This window comes from Nicotiana tabacum, chromosome 4 (genome assembly GCF_000715075.1).
Source record: "Nicotiana tabacum cultivar K326 chromosome 4, ASM71507v2, whole genome shotgun sequence".
Taxonomy (NCBI): Eukaryota; Viridiplantae; Streptophyta; class Magnoliopsida; order Solanales; family Solanaceae; genus Nicotiana; species Nicotiana tabacum.
In genome coordinates, this window is record NC_134083.1 from 77,686,921 (window position 1) to 77,695,687 (window position 8,767).

The following is an 8,767-nucleotide window of genomic DNA, read 5'->3' on the forward strand; positions in this document are numbered from 1 at the left end:
ATCCCGAAATCGAGTACTACACCTACTTGCATTTTGCTGAAATTGTGAGCGCGGAGCCACAATGAGTAGTTTTTGTTCAAATTCTGTATTTATATTAAAAAATTTAATAAATATATACAAAATATTAATTTAGAACCCACTAACTTAAAAGATTATACTTTCGAACCCATATGGATCAAATCTTAAATCCACCTCTGATTGTGAGCCTAAACCCTAACCAGAGCAGAAAATTTGATGTCGTTATTAATGATGAAACTGTGTGGGCAGAATTTGAGCCAGAGTACTTGACCACTTTTGTCATGGAAGATAAGCGAATGGCTAGCAAATTCAACTGCACGTTGCGTCGAACCAACAATTTGACGCTACCACCGCTTATTAATGAACTTGAGGTTTATTCTTCTAAAAGGTTATTGAAGCTTCATACTGATGAAAATGATGGTGCGTATACTGTTCTGTCTCCCCAGGATCGTTTTTAGATTAAGATTGCTTAAGCGTTGTTGTTATTTCAGCTGTTGATTACTGGAAAGGATCACATTTTAATTGGGCTACACATTGTTATTTCAAACATTATGAAAGATGATGTCCGGGTCCTTTCAAATTGTGCGTAACAGCAATATATCTTAATCTACAAATGGATGAACTTCTTTCTGATATAATTAGACTGATCACTTGGGGAAGTTGAAAATTTGATATTCATGATCTAATAAAATCTTAGAAAGGTAGTAGCTTTGTTACCCGAAATGTATTAAAACAAAAGGGAAGTTAATTTTAATGGACAAATCCACCTCCTTGTTTACGAAAATATAGTTTTGATATCTAAAATTCGAGAGGAGGCAGCTTACCTAAAAATTACGTGTTATAAGCTAAAATCTCAAATAAGGCAACTATAATTTGCCTATTAAGCATAGGTAGGTCTAAGATTTATATTTGTTGAGTTCAATATTTATGTTCGCAAAATATCTTGTGAAAATATCTGCTAAATATCTTGTAAGAGAAATATTAATCCCTCTGGATAATTTACTAACATAATATCATAGAGCAAAAGGTTTAACAAACAATTTGGTTTCCTTTTCATGTTCTCTTTTGTTTATCCCTACTCTGCTTTATTTGAGTGTAGTTGATGCAATCATGGATATTAAGGCAACTTATGATGTGAAGAAAAACTGGCAAGGAGATCCATGCTTCCCGAAAGATTACACATGGGAAGGTCTTCGCTGCAATTACAGTTCCAGCAGTTGTACCCGAATCATAGGCCTGTATGTTTTCAGTACTAATTATATCATTTGAGTTGCCCAATATATTTTCCAGTTGCAGAATAAATTGGATGAGGAATAAGTTTACCCCTAGGTGCTTTCAAAATAAGGTATCTTTAAGCTCTTCTAAATTTTACTGCTAAATGTTCAAAACTCTTTCCAGGGACTTGTCCTCCAGTGGATTAAATTTAACTATCATATCAAATTTAACTGCTTTACAGTACTTGTAAGCTTCCCCAAACCTGAAAAAAGAATTAAAATCTATGAAGATTCAAGATTGACAAAAAAAGGATCATAGTTCAAGAGAATGAAGTGATTTTGATAATCTCAGGGATCTATCGGACAACGATTTGACTGGTCCAGTGCCTAGCTTTCTTGCTGGATTTACATCCTTGAGGTTCCTGTAAGTCCTATTTGTACTTCCTTCTTCATCTTGGTTTCATGGTCATTTTTAATCTGATGAATAAAGTATCTTTGCTATTTTTATTTAGAAACTTAACTGGGAACAAGTTCTGGGGTTCAATTCCAGTTGAGCTTTCTGAAAAAGCAAATAATGGAGTCTTGTTGCTCAGGTATGCTGATAAATTTCCATATCATCATTTAGTAGTACTAGTTTATACGTGGAGGACTACTATCTTCCCTATTATGTCTTCTTTTTTTGTTTGCGCAAAACTTACTTTAGTTTCCACTAGATAATATGCTCTACACATAGCTAAATATTGTACTCTCTATCGCAGTTAAAATGAGTTTATGCTCAGACTGAATTCGTGAAGGATATGGTTCTGCTTCTCTTTTGTCCCTTTCCTTCAATCAAACAGAAACAATGCACAGCGCTAGTGCCAGCAATTTATAATGCCTATGCCAGCCGATGGGCTTATCTTTTAATTCTCTTAGGATTTCGTCTATCTCCACACGTCTAACTAAGATTAGAGCAAAACATCGCGAAAATTCGAAGGAAAAAAATCAAGCCAGGTACTAAGGTTTAGGTGTTCTTCTATTAGGCCCCTTTCAAGTTCCATGTTATGCAATAAAAGTAACAAGTCTGGTTGTTTTAGAATGGTTTTCTGGTTAAAGGTGCTTCTGACTGGGATTAGGTTCAAGCAGAGGGGAGGTATTATTCCTGTTATAGTGTAATGACCTTTCACTTGGATTGGTTCCTTCCTCAAGTGTCAAGTCCAAAAATGCTAAAAGTAGTTTTTTTCTTCTTTTGTGGGGTTTGATTAACTAAGTATCTTTCTCTTATTTAAATAGAGATATTGTTGATAACTCTTGGATAGAACCTTTGTTCATTAGTCTATGGAGTAATACACCTTTTTTCAACAGCATGGATGGATTTGTAGCCCGAAATCCAAATCGTTGTCAATCAGTTGAATGTAACAAAAAGAAGTTTACAGTTCCAGTAGTTGCATCAGCAGCTGCATTGTTGATACTCTCAATTGTGGCTATCACTATTTGTTACGTCATGAAACGCAAAGGTATGCTGTGTACAAGTTTCTTTTTGTTCTTATCATTCTCAAGGTGAAGATTTTTTCACTGAATTACGACAATGTTTCTATAATCAGGGAATAAAAGGGTCAAGTCTTTTGAGTTGAAAAGCCAGCGATTCTCATATACTAAAATAGTGAGTATGACCAACAACTTTGAGAATATTCTAGGCAGAGGTGGACTTGGGATAGTATACTATGGCTACTTGGATGGCAAAGAAGTTGCTGTGAAGATGCTTGCTGAGACTGGTTACAAGGAATTTCAGCTTGAGGTTTGAACTTGGCCCTATTGAATACATGAATTCTCTTTAAACAACAATTTGTAGGATCTGTATAGACTTACAGAAACAGCGGAACTAATCTATATTAATTTCATATCTGGTTTTGTAGGCTGAGCTACTGGGAAGAGTTCATCACAGAAAGTTGATTTCACTTATTGGGTACTGTTATGAAGGTGCTTATATGGCACTTGTGTACGAGTACATGGCAAATGGGACAGTGAAGAGCATCTCGATGGTGAGAATTGACAATTTTCATGTTTAAATCTTCTTAGTCTTTTCAAATGCTTCTGACTAACTAACAAGTAAGTTTTCGCTCTTTCTATTTCCATTAAGGCCACAATGTGATAAACTGTTTGACAATGGACTATATCTTCAAACCGAGGAATATGTGGTTATTCAATGATACTTCGTTTGCTCCTGAGTATTTTGTTCCGTATGTTTCATAGCCAATGTCACTTCAAATCATCTAAAAGAAAAATCCTATTTTACGTAATATTTCTATCCCTTATTTTCTTTTAATTGGACCTGTTCAACCCTGAAATTGTTGTCTAAATATTCCTGAGCCTGTTCTCATATTCAACTGATAGTATACAATTCCTGATACATCAAGCAATTGTGTTAGAGCAGCTTAGTTTGCTGATGCAAGTCATAGTCAAAAATCACTGAGTTGGATTGAGAGACTTCAAGTTGCCCTGGATGCAGCAGAAGGTAAGCAAACATCTCTCACAGTGCTTTTCCCCCCCTCGTGTATTTTCATTTCATTTTCTTCTTCTGCTTCTTCATGTTGTATAGTACTCCTTAGTTCTTTTGTTTCTTCTTCTATTTTTCTACCATATTACTACTTCCGTTCCAGTTCATGTGAACCTATTTCCTTTCTGGTCCGTTCCAAAAAGAATGACCCCTTTCTAAATTTGGAAACAATTTATCTTAAACTTACAACTCTACCCTTAATGAGAAGCTTTTATAATCACACAAATACTCTGGGCCCCTTTTTGACTTGTTTAGGACCACAAATTCCAAAAGTTTCATTTTTTCTTTAATTCCGTGCCCAGTCAAACAGGTTCACATGGAACGGAGGGAGTAGGTCTTTTCTTTATTTTTTACTGAAGTTAACGAGGACTTGCTAGGTTTGGATTATCTGCATAATGCTTGCACGCCGCCTATTGTCCACAGAGATGTTAAGAGTACCAACATCTTATTAGATGAAAATTTCCAAGCAAAACTTGCTGATTTTGGAATTTCCAGAGCTTTTTCGTTAGATGAGAGCTCTTTTGTGTCAACAGCAGTTGTTGGCACCATCGGTTATCTTGATCCTGAGTAATAAGTTTTACGATCTGCATTTTTCACGCTTTGAATTGACCATTACAATAAATTATAAATAACCTTATGTAATAGGTTAAATTACACTGATGGTATATAATTCTTTACACCGTCAGTGATTATGAATTAAATCCTGACCGTCCTAGCCATTCTTGGCTTGCAGGTATGCTCATTTACAGAAGTTGCATGAAAAGAGTGATGTTTATAGCTTCGGAGTCGTGCTTTCTGGAACTAGTCACAAGACAGCCCCCTTTGGTAACAAGCAAAAACTTTCACATTGTATAAGGTCGAAATAGGTTTCGGCCTTAGCACGTCCGATCGAGTTCGAACGATGATCTATCGAAGTAAGACCCCGAAGGTGGAACAAACTAACCTCGAACCCGGAAGGCCAATCCGTGTCGAGTTCGATATCATCATCAAGCTCAAATCGAAATCGAACCATGATGCAGAGTAGATCTATCATACTGATAATCCAGAGACCAACCAGCATTGACCTCGAATCAATTCGAGGGCTCGAGCCAGGATCGGGCTCGAACCAAGATCACGAGTTTGAGCTAAAATCAAGCTCAAACCAAAATCGAGGGTTCTAAGCAAGATCGAGCTCGCAGACAAAAGCCATTGCAATCCCACTAGAGAGAATCTTGGCAGAAATCATGGAAAAACTGACTTATCATGGGTCTCCCACTGAATATTTATTGTATTATGCTTAGAGCCAAATCCACTATAAAAGGGGTTGGTTACCATTTCTGTAAAACAAGTTTTCTCAGGCTTACATTGTAATAAAAGTGATATATTCTTCTACAGTAAAGAATCGTTCTTTCAGATTTCTTAGATTGATTCTATTTGTTGAATCCTAAGATTCATTGTTCCTGATAACCTTATCTATTTTGCATTCTTTGCAATCTATATTTACATTTCTATTTATCCTTTACATTTTGTGTTAAGTTACGCCACATATCCTCGGAACTGCGTATAAATTCAACTCTATCCATTTTTCGGGTAAACACACATAACTCAATGGGTTGGTCTTTCCCTTACCACCGGTGATGTTGCCGATGTTATTGACCCCAGGCTAGAGGGAAGCTATGATAGTGAATTGGTGGAAAAATATGTAAGATTAGCAATCAGTTGTTGCTCACCCTCCTCGGCTAATAGGCCAACCATGCATTATGTGGCTAATAAACTGGAGCAATATTTAGAAGCAGTAAAAGGGGTTACTAAAGGCAGAGAGTTTGATTCAGAATATTCAACTTTAACAATCCCTGTGCTTCTTGATAGCAAACTCTCAGACAGGTTTTGATTTTAATTTACAGGAGTCTGCAATATCAGGACTTGTTTTGAGACATTTTTTGATTTTTTGTTTCTTATTTCCTTTTTATTCATATCTTTGACTTGTAATTGGTATATCTTGTCTTTGTTAAATAGTGTAATTCATTATTTTTGCATTGTACTTTCTTTTTTACTCCCTTCGTGTAGCCAATTACCTAGGAAGATAAAGGCGCTTCCATATATTCCTTGTCAAATCCGAATCAAGAAAGCTGCTTTTCTCTCTGGTCAGTCAGTAAAGTTTTAGTTCAAATAAGGTAAATTTCTCATAACCCTTTTGGAGACGATCACCTTTTTGTATTACTACTTGAGTAGTGATTACTTGGGAAGATATTTATACCTTTTGCCCGGAAGGGTGTTGACTAGTGGTCAATGAAATGGACTGAGCCCGGATAACTTGGTCATCAAAGAAAAATATATGCTACCTCCGTTCCAGTTTATGTTAACCTATTTTCTTTTTGGTCCGTTCCAAAAAGAATGACCCTTTTCTAAATTTGGAAACAGTTTTGCTTAAACTTACAATTTTACTCTTAATAAGATGCTTTTATAACCATATAAATACTCTGAGCCCCCTTTTCAATTGTTTATGACCACAAATTCCAAAAGTTTTATTTTTTCTTAAACTCCGTGCCCAGTCAAACAGGTTCACATAAATTAGAACGGATGGAGTACGTATTAACACGGTTTTGTATTGGATTGTTCAATTTTTTGTTTGACACCTGCTGATGTCCATCGATGAAATTCCCACGACTAGGTTCGAATACATTAACCTTTTAATTGTGTTAAATCTTACGACTTGAACAAAAGAGTGGTTACGACTTATAGAATCATTGAAAATCACTTGAATGTAGCGCAACCTGTACTTGCACTTTAATTACTACATATTCTCAGTATTTTTCACTTAACCATAGTAAATTACTATTATAACTTTGTGTATGTCACACCCCTTTTCTACCCCAAAAAGATAATGTGAGTTGATTGTGGGTTAAAGAGTTTTTCCAATTAAAGTGACAAACTTGAGTAGAGATTATTTTATTGTTCAGAGTCGCCACTTGGGATTGATTTTTTTTGGGTGTTCCAAGTCACCTTTTATTTGAATCCCTAGTCGAATGAAGGTTTGACTCTATTATTATTGGTCTGCGAAAACAAAGTTAAGGTAAGGAATTCTGTTGACCGGGAAGAAGGTGTAAGGCATTTTCCGAGTCCCGTGGTTTTAGCACGGTCGCTTTATTGACTTAAAACTTGGCTTGAATTAATTTTGGACAAACTGTGATTTATATGATTTTCATATTTTACCTATCCGCTTTTAATACTTGCTTTATTAGAATTGATAAAGAATAACAAGATATCGTAACCACACTACGCAAGCGAATGCGTAGTCATGACAAGGATTATTAGCACGCTATGACTTTTGGAAAAATTACTACATTTGAGAAAATTAATTTTTTTTAAAATTTATTAAAAGTTAACTATCGCGCTACGCAAGCGAATCATTGATTTTAGCAAAGAATTAACTAAAACTAATGGTTATGATATGAGGTTATTGAACTAATTTATTGAATGTTAAACTTCACGCTATGCAAGCGATTCCGTGAAGTTATAAACGTGCCTACTAATTGCCTAGCGTTTAAATTAATTCATTTGTTAAAACTATTTATTTAATAAAGAAATCTAGTATTTAAAAGACTGAGTCAAAACTTGTTTACAACTTTAAACTTGACAAATTTAAATTTTCTAGTAGCCTTGATGTTAAAAAAAAATGGTCAACAAATTTAAACCAAAGGTGATAGTGGCTTAAAATATTCTTAAAATTAATATAAACCCAACTAGGATATGTAGCTAAAAATAATGCATTAATGAACATGGACTTCTAGACATATAACTAAGAAAAACAAAACATATGCATCAAGCTCAACCAAACAGAAGTTCAAAATAACAATAACACATTTAAGAAATTCTTTCACTGGTTCTCTTCTCTCTCCGCACACTCATCACATACTATTCCCCAACTTCATTTCAACTTAACCAAGAAGAGAAGTATTACTATCAGTTATTTTTAGCACTAAGAGAAAAATTAAAATAACAAAACCACAAAATACATAAAACCAAGGCAAAGGAAACTAAACTCTACATAATAATTATAAAAGATATTTTTTTCCTTAACTAGATACACTTAACATAATGTTATTTGAGCTACACATGTATAGAAAAATGGAGGATCAACCAAATATTACAGATGTACATGTTGAAATATGACTATATGAATAACATGCTAAACATTCATTTATTCCAGTAAAGCACATCAAGCGTATCCATAGAGCTGAAAAAGAGTCATATCCTCATCCATTGAATATAAAAATCTGCATTGTAAAGTTTAAGAAAATACCTGGATTGCAGAAAATAAATACAGCAATGAAGAAATAGAGCTCAGCAGGAAAACAAAAACAGCAGCAAACACAGGCAGAAAACAACAGCAATTTTGTTTTTAAATAGCCCGAAAACCTTAGAAGAAACCCATAACCAGCTCTAAAGAAGACTTATACTTTTCTAAAAGTTTGCACTCTAAAATTTACTCACAAAGCTCCCCATTTCAACTTACTAAATGGTACTTTAGTTGCTGATTTTTTACTCTCCAAGTTATATTTTTAGGGTGCAAAGACTGTCCAACAAATATGTGATCAGTGTGTGTTCCTTTTTGGACAGATTTTGGTTCACGAAAAATCTGTCCAAAAGACTGATTTTGTGTGCTAAACACTGTTCAAGGTCTGTCCCAAAGGTGAAAGGACAACCTGCTGTGTCAAAAGCAAGGAGAAAAAATGTCCTTTCAGCCGCCCTAGTAGTAAAGCTACTATTACCCTATTTTGTGATAAAATAAACTAAATTTCAGATTTTAACCATCAACAATAAACTACTTGCTCAACACAAATCAAACTTGGACAACTATGAACTGACAAAGCATAGACGAGACTAAAAACGTAATTGAACTAAGTATTCAAACCAACTTGATGGGAATGAATTCGATTTGTGCAAACTAATTACTAAACAAATAACTAAATTCACAAACTAATGCTCAAAACAGAATGAGCATCGTTAACAATCGGAC

The 8,767-nt window shown here is 34.8% G+C and overlaps 1 pseudogene; it reads left to right on the plus strand.

Moving 5' to 3' along the window:
* Positions 1-61: 61 nt before the first annotated feature.
* Positions 62-5,169, plus strand: LOC107811345 (putative leucine-rich repeat receptor-like serine/threonine-protein kinase At2g19230; annotated as a pseudogene).
* The last annotated feature ends 3,598 nt before the right edge of the window (positions 5,170-8,767 follow it).